Raw genomic sequence first — 20124 nt, forward strand, 5'->3', positions numbered from 1 at the left:
TCATAGCACTCTCTCCTCACCCCAAGGCTGAATCCCAATATGGTATGGGCCAAGTGATGAGATCTTGGTAAATAACTGCATACCTGACAGTGGTCCTGTAAGTTCACATCACCTGGTGGCATCATAGCTATCTCAGTTTGTGTAATGACATTCTGTGACATTCACACAACGACATTGTCACCTGACTTTGCATTTTTAAAAATATATCTCTGTCATTAAGCTATGCATGACTATGACTTAAATCTATGGGGCTGGAGTTGGGACTCAGTGGTAGAGCACTTGCCTAACAGATGTGAGCCCGGGGTTCAATCCCAGCATCACCAAAAAAAGAAAAAAAAGTAAATAAATGAATAAATAGATAAATAGATTAGCATCTGATGTGATTTTACCACAATATTAGGAAATCACTGCTTCTGATAGCTGACTCTGGGAGCAGCCAGCGGCCATGTTGGAAGGAAACTCAAGTAGCCCGAGGAGAGACTCAGGTGAGGAACTGAGGCCTCCTGCCAGTGGCCAGTGCTCAGCTGCCTGGGGTGTGGTGAGCCACCTGAAGCAGCTGCTCCACCCCAGCTGAGCCTTCAGAAGACTGGGGCCCCTCCTCTTTTGGGGCCCCTTCCCCAGATTCCCAGGGCACCCCAAAGCCCAGCCCTGGATTCGTTGCAGCAGCTGATCTCCATAACTGGACATTGTCCTTGGAATGTCATTGAACTCTTGGGCCTACCTCTTACTGTCCCACAGCGGGTTGGCGAGGAAGACAGCGCTCATGCCCAGCTTCACACCAGCGTCCACTTTGACCTGGACAGAGTTGGACTAAGGCTGCAGCAACTCAGAAAAGACACCAGGAAAGTTAGAATTTGCTGAGTTCATAATGAACAGATTGGGCTGGGGCGAGGCTTGGAGGTGGAACGCTTGCCTTGCATGTTCAAGGGGCTGGACTTGATCCCTAGCACCGCAAAGTAATGAGAATAAAGAAGAAGAAGAAATAGGTCTATTGGAACCCTTGGCCTGGAAATGGTGCCTGGGGTAGGAATATCCATCATTTTTTGGGGGGAAGGGGGTTGTCTTAATCTCTCCAGGTCTCTACCATTTGCAGTTTTCCTGTTAGGATCAAACAGAGACATCTTGGCCCCAATTCTAGTCACAAAGTTTACAAGTATCTGTAGCTCCCACACCTTTCAGGAGAAAGTGTTGGAAAGGAAAACAGAGCATATGGAAATGGGAGGAAGCTGTGAGGGTCTGGGGTGCAGGTGTTCTGCAGCTTACAGTGGGGTACGTCCTGAAAAATGGAAAATATTATAAGCCAAAAACATTTAATACACCTAACCTACCAACACCAGAGCGTGGCCTGGCCTACCTTAAAAGTGCTCAGCATTACGTCGGCCTTCAGTTGGGCCAAATCCTCTACGGCAAATCGTATTTTATAACAAAGTGTTGACACACTGGGGTAATTTATTGATTCTGCACCATACACAGTAGAATGGTCCTTTGTCTCCTATTAAAAGCCCAGGAAAAGATCAGTGTTCAAAACTCTGAGTACGGTTTCCACTGAAGGCGTGTTGCTTTTACACCATTATAATGTTAAACCCTGATAAGTCAGACCATTGTTAAGTGAGGGAGCATCTGTCTCATTCTCTCCCTCTCTTTTAATAGCTAATGAATTAATTTTTCGCTTCCTGGCCATGCAGGGAGTGGCTCTGCTTCCCCGCCCCCCCCACCCTCTGGTCATGATATGCCATCACAGGCCCAAAGCAACGGGGCCAATCAATCATGGAGAGAAAACTATGAGCTATATAAACCTTTTGTCTTTCTAAGCTGATTATCTCAGGCATTTGGTTATGTAAAGGAAAACTGACCAATGCAGTGACTACTGTTTAGAGATTTCTATTTTCCTTCAACAGGGTCCTAAGAGCTCCACTAGAGAAATTTAGTGATGTGTTCCAGCCCTGGGAGCAAGCAACCTAGGTGCTCCGGAGAGGCAGCACAGCTGGGTGCTTTCTAAGGAACTTAAGGGGTCATTTGAAGCACATCTTTGGCAATATGTGGCTTTTACCATACTTGCCAACTTCGAGTCTCCCTCTCTTTTTTTATGGTTGGGGTACCAGGGATTGAACTCAGGGGCACTCAACCACTGAGCCCCATCCCCAGCCCTATTTTGTATTTTATTTAGAGTCAGGGTCTCACTGGGTTGCTTTGTGCCTCGCTTTTACTGAGGCTGGCTTTGAACTGGTGATCCTCCTGCCTCAGCCTCCCCAGCCGCTGGGATTACAGGTGTGCTCTACCCCATGCCCACACTAGAGACATGGACAGAATGAGCAGGTCTCTCTCTTGCTCTGAAGCCTCCAGTTTCCTTTGAGTCAAACAGAATTCCAAAGGCTCTTGTTGGAGAGTGTAACACCCTTTAACCACGGGATCCTTTCACAGATCTAGATGTGATTTCCTAATCCTCCAAACCTAAAGTCACCCATGATCCTGGACTCCTCACTCCCAGAGCCCTTGGGCTTTAGAGACCACCTCCCTGATGATGCTGCAGGGTCAGCGTGAACAAGGTGACCCTCTGCTGACAGCCACACTGTCAGCTTCTTACCTGCCCCTGGTCTAAGCATCTGATTTGTCTCTCTGTGCTCTGACCATCAGCCTGACAAATGCCAAGTCTCCTTTGTGTAGCTTGCACTTGAACACAGAAGTCCTTCAGTTTTCCTCCTTTGTTGACGGCACATTGTGAGGAAAGAAGAAGTGAATTTAGCTCTCCTTTGAAAGCCCTCACCAAAGGTCAGGCTTTCTTTTGCAGCTATAAGTGGCCCATGACATACTGTGTGCATAAAAGGGATAGATTAGCAGCCCTGCTCTTGCATCAGAGCTGCACCAGGCACATAATCTGTCTTTTTCTTGGGCAAAGCCACCTGGGGTTTGATTTGATGGGTTTCATTTCTGACCCTGTGTGAAGGACAGCTGCAATACCCAGCCTCCTTTCAGAGGCAATGTTAGTCAGCTTTCAATTACTGTAACAAAATACCTGAGATAATAAACTTATAAAGTCAAAAGGCTAACTTTGGCTCACAGTTTTGAGGTTTGAGTTCTTGGTCAGTGGCCCCACTCCTTTTGGCCCTGTGGTGAGTCAGTAAAGCATGATGAAGAGTGGGGTGGGGACAGGGAGTGTGGAATAAAACCATTTACCTCAGGGCCAAGAAGCCAAAGAGAGCAGGAGGAAGGGAATGTGGTTCCAATACTGTTTGCAAGGGCACGGCCTCGACTACTGAAAGACTTCCCACTAGGCCTCACCTCCTAAATGTTCCAGAACTTTCCAGCGTGCCACAGGCTGGAGACTCAGTCTAATGCATGGACTTTGGGGACACCTACCCAAACCTTAAAAGATGCCCACCCTAGTGTTCATCTGGCATGCCCACCTACTACGCGCCATGCTCTGCTCTGGACACTTGGAAGACACTTGGGAGACACAGAACGCTCTCAGCTCTCAGGTGCAGGCTTTAAGTGACAGGTGGGAATCCTACCGTCTCGCCCAAACGCAGACACCGAGAGGGAGAGTTGCCCGGGAGAGTCGAGTGAGGACAACAGGCGTAAACCAGGACCTGGGCAAACCACAGGGTGGGTGCACGTGCAGGGGCCCCAGAGCTCCCCGTGTAGTGGACGCAGGCCCGTGGGCGCTTGTGGAGTGGAATGAGCACACGTTTTGGAGTTGAGCAGAGCTGGGCCTGAATTCCAACTCCGCTGCGGGCTAACGGGGGCCGAGAGCTACTCATGCCTTCTCTCCAGCCTTCAGCTCCCCTGGGTAATAAGGATTAAGTGAGGAGATAATATGTGAAAGACACCTATCCCCATACTTGGCACCCAGTAGGCGCTTAATGAATATTAATGTGCCCTGCCCCCCACCCTGTCGATTTACTTAGATTTGGAGCCAATCTTCAGTATCTAAAGCAATTTACTTGGTTTGCAGAAGACTCGCAGTGGCTAACGGGCCTCAGGAAAGTTTCTAGTGGAGGAAAAGGGGAGTGAGATTCGTGGGGAAAATCATAATAATTACGATGTTTCTGGAGGGTGTTGTCCTGCTTAGGTTTGCTACAAAGCAAGTCGTGTTTTTATAGCCCATTGTAGAGATAAAGAGGGCAAGGCTTAGACCAGGGGTGTCCGTGTTTTGTGTGAAGGGCAGAGAGTGAACATTTTAGGCCCCGTGGGCCACAGTTATGGGACTCTGCCGTTGCAGCAGCAAAGCTTCCATACGTGGGTGAAGAAATGGGCTCAGCCAGGTTCCAACAAAACTTTATTTGTAAAAGCAGGCCACCTGGATTTAACCTGCGGGCCTCACGCCTGTCATCCCAGGAGCTTGGGAGGCTGAGGCAGGAGGTTCGCAAGTTCAAGGCCAGCCTCAGCCACTTAGGGAGACCTGCAGACCCTTCCTTTGTCCATGGTGCACCCTGGTCCTCTGCGCAGGTGGACACCACGCACACGTGGTGAATCTCCAAGGGGAGAAGCCCGTGGCGGGTCAGGAATGAGCTGGGATATTGGGGTCATTTCTGCCTTCTGGGTCTCGGAGTCATTTCCCCACACCTACCCCTCTGTAGCAGAAATCCAAATGTGGAGCTTCCTGGGAGCGGAAAGTGTCTTCATTAGCATTGATTCATTCATTCATTCATCCAGCAGATGTTTATTAAGTGCCCGGAAGGGTTTGCTTGCTGGGGCTAGGCTGATAAACAGGTCAGACAGGTCTGACCTCCCAGGGTATGGAGGCAGGGGGCAGGTCATTGCTGTGCAATGTGATCAGGTTTGTGATATGGAATGTCTGGACATCAGGGAGTTGAGATCGGAGAAAGCCTCCTAGAGAAAATGAAGTCTACCCTGAGATTTGACATCATGTAATCAAATATATAAACCTGGACTGATACCATTGGCTGCAAGCAAGAGAGACCAGAAAAGCAGCACCTTAAACAAGTCAGAGACTGGTGGACTGGTGCCATGGTCACAAGGGACTCAGAATTTTTCTATCTTTCTGGGTTGCCATCAGCAGAGGGCTTTCAGCCTCAACCATGCCCCATGGTACCTAATGGCTCCTGGAGTTCCAGCCATCATATCCACACCCCAGGCTGGAAGCAACCGTTGGGGGAAGACAAAAAAGAGCTGCGTCAGCTGCCTGCCCCATTTCTACAGAGCTTTTCTGGAAGCTCCACCTAAGAACTTGTGCTTCTGTTTCACTGACCAGAACATTGACACGTGAGCACATTGAGTTGTAGAGTAGAGGGAGGTGACCCAGCTGCATGGAGCCCAGCTTGGAGGCTCTGGCTTCCAGAAGAAGATGATGGTGGCAGATAATGGAGAAGGGGCCAAGGAAGGGCAGAGAAGACGGCAGGGGTTCTAATTTTACGTTTAACCTCATAAAACTTCCAAATAACGCAGTGGTTTCTTCCTCCCCATCTCAACATGCTAAAAGAAGGAAGTGGGAAAGTGGGGCCAGGACTCCCGCCCCTGGACTCTTGCCCCGCAGAAGGACAACCCACCACCACAGTCCAGCCAAGATGGTTGGACAGTCTGAGCGCCTCTCCTGGCTCCCATGGAAACGGGCGGAGGTGTACCGTGCTCCAAGAGGCATAGGAGGTGGGCGTGGTTCAAGCTGCCCTCTTCCTTTTCTTTTTTTTTTTTTTTTTGTGTGTGGGGGTACTAGGGATTGAACTCAGGGGCACTCGATCACTGGGCCAAATCCCCAGCCCTATTTCATATTTTATTTAGAGACAGGGTCTCACTGTGTTCCTTAGCACCTTGCTTTTGCTGAGGCTGGCTTTGAACTTGAGATCCTCCTGCCTCAGCCTCCCGAGCCGCTGGGATTACAGGCATGTGTAATCCACCAAATGGGTTAATCCACTGATTAGGCTGCAGCCCTCACAGTCCAATCTCTTCCCCTGTGACCGGTCCTGCATTGCCTCACACATGAGCCTCTCAGGGGCACCTCATATCCAGAGCATAACGTACGGAGATGGGAAGCCTATTTTCTGTCCGTATTCTTTGACCAATACCAACAACATTCTATGTTTTAATCTTACATGCCATGAATCTCCACCCAATGCAGACATTTTCATGATCCTCTGGCACGTGTGTGAAGTCATGACAAAATGGCAGCCGTTGGAAAGGGAGGAGGGATGGGTGGTTCCTGTGGGTTGAGGATGATTCTTCCAAGTCCTCCCTACCTGCCAAGAGATGGATTTAAAACCAACTCGAGGAGGAAAATTATAAGTTTTAAGATTTACTCATGTTGAGGGTGAGGCTAAAGAAAGAGTCAAGGATCAATTTTGGCCTCTAATCTAGGCAACTGGGTGGGTATTTTAATCCCCCCCGGGACTGAAACTCCTTTCTTTTTTTGGACAGAGTCTCCTCCCCATGTTGCCCAGGGTGGTCTCCAATCCCTGGGCTCAAATGATGAGCTGAGACTACAGGAGTGCACCACTGTGGCTAGAACTCGGTTCAGCACAGAGTAGATGCCAAATAAGTGCTTGTGTGCTTCAAAAAACAAATTTCTTCCCAAAGCCAGTCACTTCCTTTGACTTCCTCTTCTCCTGTCCTGCATTTGGATGGTTTTCCTGGTCGTTCAGCCTGGAGCTCAGCACTGACTCATGCTCCCTTTAGGGCCTGTATTAAGGTTCTCCAGGGGAATGGAACCAATGGGAGACCGTGTGTGAGTCAGCCTCTCATCACTGTGACCAAAATGCCCCATAAGAAGGACTTGGAGGAGGAAAAGTTTGCTGGGCTCACAGCCCCAGAGGTTTAGTCATGGTTGCCCAAGGCCATTGCTCTGGGCCGAGGTGGGGCAGAACATTCTGGCAGAAGGGCCTGGCGTAGGAGAGCTTCCCCCTTCATGGCAGCCAGGGAGCCAAGAGACCACCAGGAAGCCAGACCCTCCCAGGGCCCACCCCCCAGTGAGCCACTTCCTCAGCCTCACCCCTTCCGCCTGCAGTTACCCCCCCAGTTACCACGCAGACTAGGATGTTGGATTGATTGGGCCACAGTTCCCCAAATCCACCCATGTCGCCTCTGAACATTCCTGCATCCACACAGGACCTTGGGGCAGCACATCCTATCCAAATCATAACGTCCTGCCCCCGACTCCCACTCCAAATCATGTTCCTCTCACAGGGCGACATGCACTTCGCTCATCTCCAAGAGTCCCACAGTCTGACCAGCCCCAGCCCCGCCCAGAAAGTCCAAGGCTAGTCTCACTTGAGACTCAAGGCAAGCTCTTGGCTGTGAGCCCCCTCCCCAAAGATCAAAAGCAAGTGACCTATAGCCAATGTTCAGTTGCACCGAGGAAAGAGTCCGTTCTAAAAGGGAGGGAGAGGGGGATAAAAAAAAAAAAAAAAAAAAAAAAAACCCGGGATGGGACAAACACAAGACCAAAATACCCAGCCAAGCAAACAGATCCCAAACTCTGCATGCAGCCCCTGGGTCACGTGGGGGTGAGATGTCCTGTCCAGAGGGCCTGGGCAGTTGGTTGTACCAGGATGACCTTGCCGGTTGTAGTGCACACGGGTTCTCTTTAGTCTGGCTCTCTGTGAGGCCAGCAGCTTTCCTTAGCAGACAGTCCACGTGACTGACACCTCTTGATCCCTGGGGTCTCCATTCCAGCTCCGGCTTCACCTTGGCAGTTTTATTCATCACCCTCTTGGGGGCAGGCTTCAGGGACTCTGGCTCTGTCACACTTCACCAGGCCTCCAAGGCCTTCCTCTGAAAATTCAGTGGAAGCCTCCATGACCCTTGAACTCCCAAAGCCTGCATTCTTGTGGACCGAGCACCATGTGAACAACACCGAGTCTAAACCAGCTCATGCAGTTATCTGGGGCCCCTGGCATCATGACTGCAGTTGTCTCTTGGTGCCTGGGTGGCTAGACATGGGGAAACCTCGTCCTGGGTCCTCCTGTGCCCAGAGGGTACCCTCGAGATCTCTAAGTAATTTTCCCTTCTGTATCTGAAGCCTCCAGGGAGTATGGTCTTTGAAACACCCGAGATGCCCCCAAGCCCGCTTTCCTATTATCTTTGCGCAAAGTACAGAGCATCTCTTTCGCGACTGTAATCTCTTCAACAACCACGCCTTCCTTAGCCCCAGGTTTATGCACTTTTCTGGTCAAACTGCAAGTTTTTAAAACCCTCCAGCTGTACTTTCTGCTCCCAACTTTCACAGTAAACCTGCCTAAAGGTTGCCAGAAAAATCCGTGTCACTGACCGAATGCTGTGCTGCCTTGAAATTCCCTCCACCAGATCCAGCCTCGCACAAAGTCGTCGGAGATGGGCGAAATGCAGACAAATTCTCTCTCAGGAAATAGCTCCAGCGGCCTCTCGTCCAATTCCCAAGAGCGCCCTCCTCTCTCTCTGAAATTTAATGAGCACGGTCTGCATTCCTATCCGCATTCCAGCCTGAGCTCCCACCAGAATCGCCCACTGAGCTCCACTTCACAACACACTAGGGCTCCTCCATCCTGCATCTCCAAAGTGTTCCAAATTCCTTCCATAAACCAGTTCCAAAGGCTTCTGAACCACATGGTCAGGGTAGTCATGGCAACAACCTCACTTCTTGGTACCAATTTCTGTGCTTAGTTAGCTTTTTGCTGTGGTGACCAAAATACCCAACAAGGACAACTTCGAGGAGAAAAAGTTTATTTTCGTCTCATGGTTCCAGAGGTTCAGTACATGGTCGGTCACGTTCACTGCTCTGGACCCAAGGTGGAGCAGAACATCATGGCGGGAGGGCGTGGCCAAGAGAGGGTGGGACCACAGGGAAGATGAGCCCTTCCAGGGCCCACCCTCGGGGATCCACCTTCTTTAGTCATAGCCCTTCTGCCTACAGTTAGCACCAGTCCATCCAAACCAGGACGGAGTGATTAGGTCGCAGCTCTCACAATCCAGTCATTTCACCACTGAGCATTCCCGCGTCCACACAGCAGATTTTGAGGGACACCTCATATCCAAAACTTAACAGTGGATAGATAGATAGGTTATAAGGAATTGGTTCACACAATTCTGGAGTCTGAGAAAGCCCCAGCTCTGCAGCCAACAAGCCAGGGCCCATGAGGGTGGAGCTACAGTTCCTGTGTGAGTCCCCAAAATAAAAAGTAGGAGAGCCAAGGTCATACAGATGGCCCCCAGATTATGGTGGTTCCACTTTCAGTTTTTCTACTTCACAACAGTGCAAAGGCCGTTTACATTCAGCAGAAACTGCACTTGGGATTTTAGACCTGGATCTCTTTCTGGGTTATTCGTGTGTGGTGCAATGTTCTCTTATGAAGTTGAGCACAGGCAGCAAGCTGAGCTCCCAGCAGCCACAAGTTCATGAATGGAAACACCTGAGATGCTCCGGCTTGCTCTGTCGCTAAGCTAGGGTGACCAGTAGGTGAGGCATTGGGGTGACCAGTAGGTGAGGCATTGGGGTGACCAGTAGGTGAGGTGTACTCATGTGTTCAACTTCTGTCTTCTACTTATAATGGGTTTATGGTGCAGTGTCTCCACCAGAGTCAAGTTGCTCCTGAAAGCCTGGCTTAAGACCTAAGAAAAGCTAATCACTTGAGTCTGAAGGCCAGAAAAGATATGTCCCGGCTCACAGGCAGTGAGTCAAGAGGAGCTTCCTTTTTTTTCAGCCTTTTTTGCTCTACTCGGGTCTTCAACTGATTGGAGGAGCCCCTCTGCCTTAGGAAGGGCCATCTGCTTTACTTAAGTCACAATTTAAGTTGGTTGATCCTGTCCAGAAACACCTTCCCAGGCATTCCCATAATGTTTACCAAATATCTGGGCACCCTGTGGCCCAGTCAAGTTGACACATACCTATGCCAAGTTCTTCCATTGAAGAGTTGCTTTCTGTATAATCAGAATTTGAGAGGGTGGGAGGGAGAGAGAGAGAGAGAGAGAGAGAGAGAGAGAGAGACCCAAAAGGGAACACTTGAAGGGAATTTAACCATGGGACTATTTGGAAAGGTGAGAGCAAGATGGGGATCACTTCAGGCTAAAGGACAGTGAGGTCCCCAAGAACTCGCAGCAGAAGGAAGTGCTGTGACCTGCAGGGAGCAAACAGAGGGCATGTACCAGGTGCCCATCAAATCGCTTGACATATTAACTTCTTTGAAATTTTTATTGAGCTATAACTCACATGTTACCCAATTTACTGAGTGAAGGTGTACAATTTGATGGGTTTTGGTGTTTTTACAGAATTGGGCACCATCACCAAAGTCCATTTTAGAACATTTTCACTACCCTCAAAAGAAGCCCCATGCCCCAGCCCAGGCAGTACTAATCTACTTCCTGTCCCTAAAGATTTCATATTCTGGGGGCTGGGGCTGGGGCTGGGGTCAGTGGCAGAGCACTTGCCTAGCATGGGTGAGACACTGGTTCGATCCTTAGCACCACAAAAAAAATAAGCAAATAAAATAAAGGCATTCTGTCCATCTACATCTACAAAAAAAAAATAGAATAAAAGATTTGCATATTCCGGACATTTCATGTATTTGGAATCTTATGATGTGGCCCGTTGTGACTGGCTTGTTTCACTTAGCACATTATTTTCAAGTTTCATCCACGACAACCCAGATGCTATTATTTTATAAGGAGAGACATTAAAGGCTCAGAGAAGCTGCGTGACACTGAGAAAGGACTCAACCCAGGTGGTGTAGGCATTATGCTGTGTGGCTTCTCAGTCACCAGAGAGCTCAAGCCAGCTCTCCATCCGCTCTGGAGAGGTTGCCAGATTACTGTCCCCAGTGGGCTTCACCTCCCCACACCAGCTCAGCCTGATTCACTGCCCCGTTAACATCCACTGGGGGTCTATTTCCATCACCTCAGGACGCAGGGGTCATCTGGCCTTTTCTCCTCTTCCCAAGCATTTCTTCTTCCTTCTCCTGGTGACAGGACTCTGGCTTCCTTTGCAAGAACCGCCTTTACCCTACTCTCTCCCGAGTGCCTTGGGTGGGGTAGTTTCCAGCAACTGCTGTGGGAGTAACCCTGTGACCAGGTCTGGCCAATGAGGGCACCAGAATCCTCAGACATTAGTGATGGGTCCAGGGTCAGAAATGTCACCTGATTGGGAAAAGGAGATCAGAGGTGGGGAGGAGTGTTCGTTGGAGGATCCTGGGAAAGTCAAGACTTCCCTCTCCTGCAAAAGCCAGAGGAAGAGACCCTCGCCCTTCCGATGGGTGGAGGGGTGATAGGAGGTCCCCTTCGGAAATGCTATGGTCATTTTGTGGCCATGTATGAGGGCTATGGAGAGGTATTATGAGCCTAATACCAGCTCCATAGAATGGGGGTGGATTGGAGAGACAGAGAGAGAGAGAGAGAGAGAGAGAGAGAGAGAGAGAGAGGAAGTGTTTGGTTTTAGATCCTGCATCAAGCCATACCTAAAGTTTCAAGCTAGATGCCTCTTTCTTTTTGCAAAACGAATAAGTTCCTATCAGAAACAACAGTGAAATGTTTTGTTCTCTTCTAGGTGAAATATAAATTCATGTTTGAAAATTGTTTTCTTCCATAGCCACAATGTATACGGTTTAAAGCAGTCAAATAAATAACTTAGATAACTATTCTTTTAATGCCCACGTGGCCTTATTTAAACACACACCTGCACACCCTGAGCATCACCAAGCAAGCACGACAGGTGGCATCTTCACACAATATATATATATATTTTATTGTTGCAATACAGCTGCTTGGAGGTTAGGCATGGAAAATACCACACAAAAGCTGTTCCCCGTGCAGAACAGGAGCATGGCTGTGGGCCATTGTTTCCGCCTGGAAAAGGCAATTTGGTCAGGAACGTGCTTCCCTGAAGGGGCCAGGGAAAATTAGAAAAATAGGTCCCATCTCAGCAGAAAACAGCTCAGGAAAAGTGGGACTGAATGGGAATCCTGCACCCATGCAGGAAAGTCACCTGTCAATGCCAAGGAAATGCGTCCATGGTGGGGTGGAGCTTTGGGGGCATTAAACCACGCCTTCTTGGCAGAGCTGCAGCCAGAGCAGCTCCAATGTATCCATCCCCGAGGCCCGAGGCCCGGGCTTGCAGCTTCTGCCTCAGTCGGTGGATCCCAAGTGTCTGTAGAGTTGTTGTTTAGTCTCAAGAGCTTATTCTGATGTGTGTGCTCGGTGAAAACCCCAGGATGAGCATCTGAAAGTCCTAACTCTGCAAAGACAGAATTAGATCACTGGATTTTTTTTTTTTTTTCTTTTCTGAAGGGAGTACCATGAAGAATGGAGAAATTCTCAAAACCCACCAAACAACCAAACAAAAACTCAGTAGCAATAAATAAAAAGCATTTCAGGGGAGGAAGGTGGAGACAGGGTTATGGGGTGAACTTTTGCCAGGCTTGGTCATGCTGGTTTGGATTTGGTTGCAGATGGCCAGGAGGACTGAAGGACGGACGGACACACACACACACACACACACACACACACACACACACACACCCGAGGTGGAGTCTCCTTTCCCACTTCATTCTTTGATCCAGAAGTTTCCAGGTGCGACCCTATGGAGAGCAGGAGGCTTGGTCCTGACTCTGGTGACTATTCTATTTGATGGGTCCTCATCTTCTTTTCGCTTCAATTAACTGATCAAAGTGCTGCCGGGAGCCTGCAAAGCCCCAGGTGCTGGGGCAGCCCGCGGCCAGCTCGGGGACATGCGGCGGGGGTGGGGGGTGGGGGGGCGCACGAACGCAACCCCAGCCCAAGCGCCACGGGAAAGGAAAGGGGTGGGCGAGGAGATGCGGTGGCTTCTCCTGCAGGCGAGGCCTCGCGACGCCCCAGGTCCCCATCTAGAAGGGCGGAGCCCGCGGATGGGGAGGAGCGTCTGGGGGGCGCTGTCCCCAGGCGGCGTGTGACGCTCCAGCCCTTCCTCCAGGTGCCACCCCTGGACAGGGCCTGTCGGGCCTCGCCTGCGTTTTCACTTCTCTCCCTTTTCTGAAAAAGCAAATGCATCCATTCCGAAAAGGACACCCAAGCCAGGTGGTCAGCCAGGGCAGGAAGGGCCAGCGGGGCCTCTGCACCCCGCAGTGCACAGGCGTGACACTCGGGGCCTCCGGTTTAGCGGCGGAGATGACGGGGTGCGGTCGCTGGGGCCAGGCTATCGAGGCACCCCGCCGGGCGTTGTCCCGCGGGCCCGGGGGGCTGGCCGCCATCCCACGCAGGACTCGGCTCGCGGGGCGCGGGCGCCCTCTGGGGGACACCGGCGTCACCGTCCCTCCCCAGGCCTTCCTGGGCCAGAGGATCAAGGGACCTGTCGCGGTCAGGCGCAGCGGGCAGGGCTGCCCCACAGCACCGAGGAGGGCCCGAGGCGCCTCCCCATCTCCCAACGCGAAGCCAAGGAGCCAGTCTGCAGGTGGCCGTGGCCGTGGCCGTGGCCGCTGGGAGAGGAACGGGACAGGCGAAGGGCTCTGGGATGGACTTGGAGACGAGAGATGAAAATCAGCGAATGAGTAATACAAACTCAAGTGATCAAAGGTTTTGAAAAAAGTCTGGAGAGAAACGGTGGATTATTAATGGTGATTACTTCGGATAAAAGTTTGGAAGGGGAGGAGAGACAGATAGATAGACAGACAGACAGGACCTATATGTGGTTTATATTTAACGTTGAGGCAAGTAAGTGCCACTTTTGGAAGTGAAAGAAGCAACCTGTGTGGCAGATTGCTATAAGGTGATCACAAAGTCAAGTCTCAGAGTTTGCTCTTAATCAATAATCAATCTACTGGGGGATTTGTGACTCTAAATACCCTTTAAGAATACTAGGGTATTTAGCCATTTGCTTACATGCATTGTTTATGACAAAGAGAGTTTGCTTCTTTAAGAACAGGGGAATTTAACTTTGCATCCAGTCCAACAAAAATCCCGTATATCAGGCCCCATGCTAAGCCCTGGAGCCCTGACACAAACATGACTGAGGAGGTCTCCTAGGAGACTCTGATCTCCTGCAGTGCTGCTCAGACTGTGATGGGTGCCAGGTGTGGTGGCACATACCTCTAATCCCCAACTGCTGGGGAGGCTGAGGCAGGAGGACGGCAAGTTTGAGGCCAGCCTGATCAACTTCAACTTCGGGAGACCTTATCTCAAAATAAAAAATGAAAAGGGGCTGGGGATGTGACTCCGTGGCAGAGCACCCCTGAGCTCCACCCTCAGTACTGCACACACACAAAAAAAATTAAAAAAAAAAAAAAAAACACCTTTTTAATATGCTTCCAAATCACTTGGAAATACTGCCTAGTGGTTATTTATGGCTGCATAAGAAATCACGCCAGAACTTGGCAGCTGCAAAGAACAAACATTTATTATCTAACAGTTGCTGCGGGTCAGGAATTAAGCAGCGACTTGGCAGGTGATTCAGACTGAGGGTCTGTCATGGGGCTGCAGTCATCCGATGGCTCGGCTGGTACTGAAGGACCCACTTCCAGGATGGGGACCTGCGTGGCTGTTGGCAGGCGGCTTCAGTGCCAGGCTACAGGAGCCTCATCACATATGAACCGTCCGGTGTCCTCAGGATGTGACCGCTGGCTTCCCCCAGAGTGAGTGGTCCCAGGAAGACCGAAGCTGCAGTACCTTTTATGACTTAGCACTGTAGCAAGGTTTGGATTCGGTCTGTCCCTCAAAGGTTCAAGAACTGGAAGGTCGGTCCCACTCTTGAGATGTTCCGAGGTGGTGAGATTTTAAAAGGTGGGGCCTACGGGAGGTGGTTAGGTGATTGTCACAACTACCCTCATGAACACATTAATGCGAAGTCTCCAGGGAGTAGATGAGTTCCTATGAGAGCAGGTGAGCTCTCTTGCACCTTCTGTGCCATGTTGTGACACAGCCAGATGCTGGCACTATGTGGTTTGGACCCTCCAGTTACCAGAATTATGAACCAAATAAACCTCTTTTCTTTATGAAGTATTTGACCTCAGGTATTCTGTTATAGTGACACAAACCAACTAAGATACCTTAGAAGTCACAATCCCATCATATTTAACATGCTCTGTTTGTTAAAACAAGTCACTGAGTACAGCCCAAACACAGGGAAATTAAGTTCCACCAGTTGTTTCCACATTATAAAACCACTAAATCTTGCTAAAATGCAGATTCAGATTCTTCTTCTCCTTTTTTTTGGGGGGGGGGGGTCATACTGGGAATTGAACCCAGGGCCTCATGGCAGGCTGGGTAAACACTCTACCACTGAGCTACATCCCCAGCCCTTTACAAAATGTTTGAGGCAGAGTCTTATTAAATGACTCAGGCTGGCCTTGAATTCCTGATCCCTTGCCTCAGCCTCCCAAGTAGCTGGAATTATTGATTGAGTAGATTTGCAGGGGAAAGCCCAAAATTCTGATTCTGCATTTCTTTTTCTTTTTGCAGTGGTGAGGATTGAACCCAGGGCCTCCTGCATGCTGGGCAAGCTCCCTACCACTGTGCCACACCCTCAGCCAAAATGCTGCATTTCTAACGCACTTGCAGCTGACAGTCTGCTGTTGGCCTGTGGACCACCCTTTGAATACTGAGAGGATCCAAGACCCAAACGCTGAGCCCCCATTGCCTCTGAAGAGCTGCCCTGCTCTCGAGAATGTCTTCCTGGCCCCATCTTTGGATCACCTCCAATTTGAAAATCACATTTCCCTGAAAGGTCAGAGCCGTAATAATAAGGGACAACAAGACTGTCACACTAATTCACGAGGACAAGAGGTAATGGAATTGAAAACAATCAAAGGAGGGTCCAGAAAATCTCTCTGGCATTGTTCTGGAAGCTCTCAGAAGTATAAAACATCAGCCGTGGATTCTGAAGGTGAGGCTAAGCCAACAGCAGCCAATCTGGGCCTTTCATAAGGATTGTACAAAATGCCTTCATGTGGCTCGGCCTCCAAGCTGCGACACTTACAAAATAGATTTTGATATGGAAGGACAAAAAATTATCACCAGAATCTCAGGGAGATGGAGGTTTCCACGTGTTCTGCTGGCCTGAAGCTTGGTTAGGGTAAATATGGTGCTTCTGTTTAACTGCCCGGATTGGACCACACCTTCAAATACAGCTTTAGAACTATATACTCTGTATTTTTTATTTCTATGGTTCACATACCAGAAAATTCACAATTTTTCAGTGAATTAATATTTCATGAATTTACAGTGGGTATCAGTGGGCTTAACTAGATCCACAAAGTTGATGACCATCATCACTCATTCTAGAACATTCTCACCCCGCCAATCCACATCCATCAGTAGTGACTCCTTATTTCCTCTCAGCCCGAGGTAATCACTGATTTACTTTTGGTTTCTACGGATTGGCCTCTTCTGGACATTTCCTATAAATGAACTCAAAAGTGGCCTTTGGGGCTTGGGCACTCCATCCCAGCAGCTCAGGAGGCTGAGACAGGAGGATGATGAGTTCAAAGCCAGCCTCAGCAACTTATCGAGGCTCTGAGCAACGCAGTGAGACCTGTCTCTAAATAAAATACAAACTAGGGCTGGGGATGTGGCTCAGTGGCCAAGTACCCCTGAGTTCAATCCCCGGGACCAAAAAAAGTGGCCTTTTGGGTCTGGCTCCTTTCATTTAGCATGTGGGTTCACCATCCACCATGTGCACCTGCTTTTTTAGTCATTTTGCAGTGTACAGCTCAGTGGCATTGAGTAGACTCACGCTGTTGGGCAACCATCACCTCCATCCATCTCCAGAATTACCTCCTTCTTTCTGTACTGAAACTCTGTCCCCAAGTGTCTCATCCACAGCCAGGTTGTGCCAGGGAGGTGGGGGCAGGTTGCTGACAGACCAAGAAAAGTGCCTGAAGACAGCCCAGGAGACGTGGCTTTGGGGGAAAGCTAACAAGAGATCAGAGCTGCTGAGGAGAGTGCAGGGGCGACAGGCTGGCGGCAGCACCTCCGTCCCCCCCCCCCGCCCCCGGGTCTTGAAGGACATGGGGAGGGGTTTCACTGTCCCTTTTCCTTAGGATGACACATCGAGCGTGTTTTTAAGGCTCCCCAGGTTCCCGGGGGCACCTGTGTGCCTGCTTCTCATGGCCGGGTGGCGTCCCGTTGCACGCACACCACCGTCCGCTCTCCGCTCCCTGCTGATGGGCATCTGGGTCATTTCCTCTGGGTGTAGTGACTCATGTGCCCGAGCATGACCTAAGTGTGTGTTGGAACAGGTTTTCGATTCTGTTGGGTTCATACCCAGGAGCTGCTACATCATCTTCAACAGGAAACTGTCAGGCTGTTTCCCAAGTGCCTGCACCACCCAACACTCCCACCAGAGGGCTCCAGTCTCCCCACGTCCTCCCCAACACCCATTTCCCACCTTTTGGGGGACAGTCATCCTATTGATTGTGATAGGCTTCTCGTTGTGCTTTCCTTCTTTTTTTTTTTTTTTTTTAGGTAGTAGGGGTCTTAACCACTGAGTCACATCCCCAGCCCTTTTTATTTTTATTTATTTTTATTTTTTATTTTTTATAAAGTAGAAATATCCTCTTTTTTTATATATTTATTTTATTTTTTAGTTATCAGCGGATACAACATCTTTGTTTGTATGTGGTGTGAGGATCGAACCCGGGCCGCACGCATGCCAGGTGAGCGCGCTACCGCTTGAGCCACATCCCCAGCCCCCTAGCCCTTTTTATATTTCATTTAGAGACAGGGTCTTGCTTAGATGCTGAGGCTGACCTAGAACTGGCCATCCTCCTGCCCCAGCCTCCCAAGCCACTGGGATTACAGGCAGGCACCACTGCACCCAGCTTCTTTTTAATGGGCCGTTTCTCTTTTTACTGTTGAGTTGTAAGTGTTCTTTATATGATCTAGATGTGAGTCCCTCATCAGAAATATGTTTGCAAATATCTCCTCCCATTCTATGGTTTCACTTTCTGGACAGTCTCTTTTTTTTTTTTTTTCTTTGGTACCAGGGATTGAACTCAGGGGCTCTTGACCACTGAGCCCCATCCCCAGACCTATTTTGTATTTTATTTAGAGACAGGGTCTCCCTGAGTTGCTTAGTGCCTTGGTTTTGCTGAGGCTGGCTTTCAACTCGCGATCTTCCTGCCTCAGCCTCCCTAGCCGCTGGGATGACAGGTGTGTGCCACTGAGCCCAGCTGGACAGTGTCTCTTGAAGCACAAAAGTTTATGTTTTGATGAAGTACAGTTTTCTTTTGTTGCTTGTGCTTTGGTGTCATACTGAAGACACTGTAGCCTAACTCAAGGTCATGTAGATGTGACCTTACATCACCTTCTCAGAGCATTTGAGTTTGGGCACTAACACTTGAATTTTTAGTCTATTTTGTGTTGATTTTCATAAAATGCTATGAGGTTGGAGTTCAAGTTCATTCTTTTGCACTTGGACACCCGGATTGTTTTTTTTTAATCATTAGCAAGAAACATTGGAGTGGCCTTTCTTTAGTTTCCTGGTGGCTTTTTTTTTTTCCAATAAATATCCATTGAATTTTGCTGAGATGCCCATGGAACTAGTCTTGGATTGCTAGTTATTTGAAAAAATGACTTTTAACAAGGGACAGCTATTTCTTTTGTTTGTGTGTGTGTGTGTGTGTGTGTGTGTGTGTGTGTGTGGTGCCGGGGACTGAACCCAGGGCCTCATGAGTGATAGTTAAGCACTCTCTGACGGAGCCATGCCCCTAACTCTCAAGAGAGCTGTTTCTCCATTCAGTCCCATAGTCCCTATTTATTGAGCACCTACTTACTAGTCACTGGTGGCTAAAACAAAGCTTCCTGCCCTCACAGAGCTCATCACATAATATACCGGAGGGTGGTAAGTGCCATGGAGGAGATCAGAGCCACAGGTGTGTGAGGCTGGGGTGGGGCTTGCAAATTTGGAAGGGGTGGTCAGGGTGGGCCTCCCTTGAAGGCTGGCATTGGAGCAACCGCTTGGCAGTTGTGAGGGCCGTCTGGGGAAGAGCACTCCAGGGGAGGCCACAGCCACCGGGAACCACATCAGGCAGCAGTGTGCCTGGCACCTCTGAGGAGCCTGGCTGGCTGGAGCAGGGTCCCAGGGGTCTCACATACCGTCTTACGGAGTCTGACTTGTACTGTGAGGGGGCTGGGGACGCACGGGGGCATCTGAGCTGTGCGTGAGCTGATGTGGCTGTGGGCGTCTCTCTACTGCCAGGTTAAGAATGGGTTGTGGGAGGAGCAGGAGGCCGTCGGGAGGCTTCTGGAAGAGTCCAGGTGGGAGGGAGGGCAGCAGGGCCTGAGAGGTGGCAGGGGAGGTGGTGGGCGGGATCTGGAGTCACAGCTGTCCTGGCTGACTGGAGGGCAGGGACGGGCAGGGGTCAGAGGTGACTGTGGGGATCTGGGCCTGGACAGTGGAAGGCTGGTAGTGCAGTCAGCCATGACGGGAGGTGGGTTTGGGTGGAGAGTTCACCTGGGGCCTTTGAAATCCTCTTCGACTTCCAAGAGGAGTCAGGGAGACACTCGGGTATCTGAAAATGGGAGGTCGGGCCCGAGATGTAAATGCGGAGGAAGCAGACACAGGGAGACACCTGAGAAGACGGGCTGAGAGCAGGGCCAGGCCGCACCCGAGGACCCTCCAGCACCCAGAGGTCAAAGGCGACAGGAAGATGATGTGGAGGCTGAATCCAGGGCAGTCTTGCCGCTGCCTGGGAACGTCCTCTTCCCCCCCACACCCACCCTCCTTTCCACCTCCTTCCTTTAGGCGGGCACCTCCCGGTGTCAAGAACTGGGAGCAGACGCTTGGCCCTCCTGGACTCGCAGTCTCCCACAGGAGAGAAGACGAGGCCCCCTGAGCGATAACGTGGCCACAGGCAGCACCGCAGCATGGGGCTGGGCCGTCAGCTCCACGCAGGGAAGCAGCAGGCGTCTGGCAGCCAGCTCAGGGCCTGAACCAGGAGCCGTCACCCTTCCCCTCCGTGTTGACGGTGAGGACTGTTGGAAGGCATCCACGAGATCACCGAGCTGAGTCCACTCCTGGTTGTGGAAAGGAGGACACAGAGGACGGATCCAGACCCCCAGTGTGTCCCCTGTCCTTCAACACAAAGCTAGCCAGGCCAGCCCCTGGGAGGCGAAGTCACAGAAGCCAGCGTCTGGCGCGGGGCTCCCAGGCCTGAGTCACCAGGACCACCGGGGACCTTCTGAAGTCATTCTGAGCCTGGCACCACCTAGGCAAGCCAGAACTTTTGGTCTATGAGCTGC

Source organism: Callospermophilus lateralis, chromosome 19 (genome assembly GCF_048772815.1).
Source record: "Callospermophilus lateralis isolate mCalLat2 chromosome 19, mCalLat2.hap1, whole genome shotgun sequence".
Lineage (NCBI taxonomy): Eukaryota > Metazoa > Chordata > Mammalia > Rodentia > Sciuridae > Callospermophilus > Callospermophilus lateralis.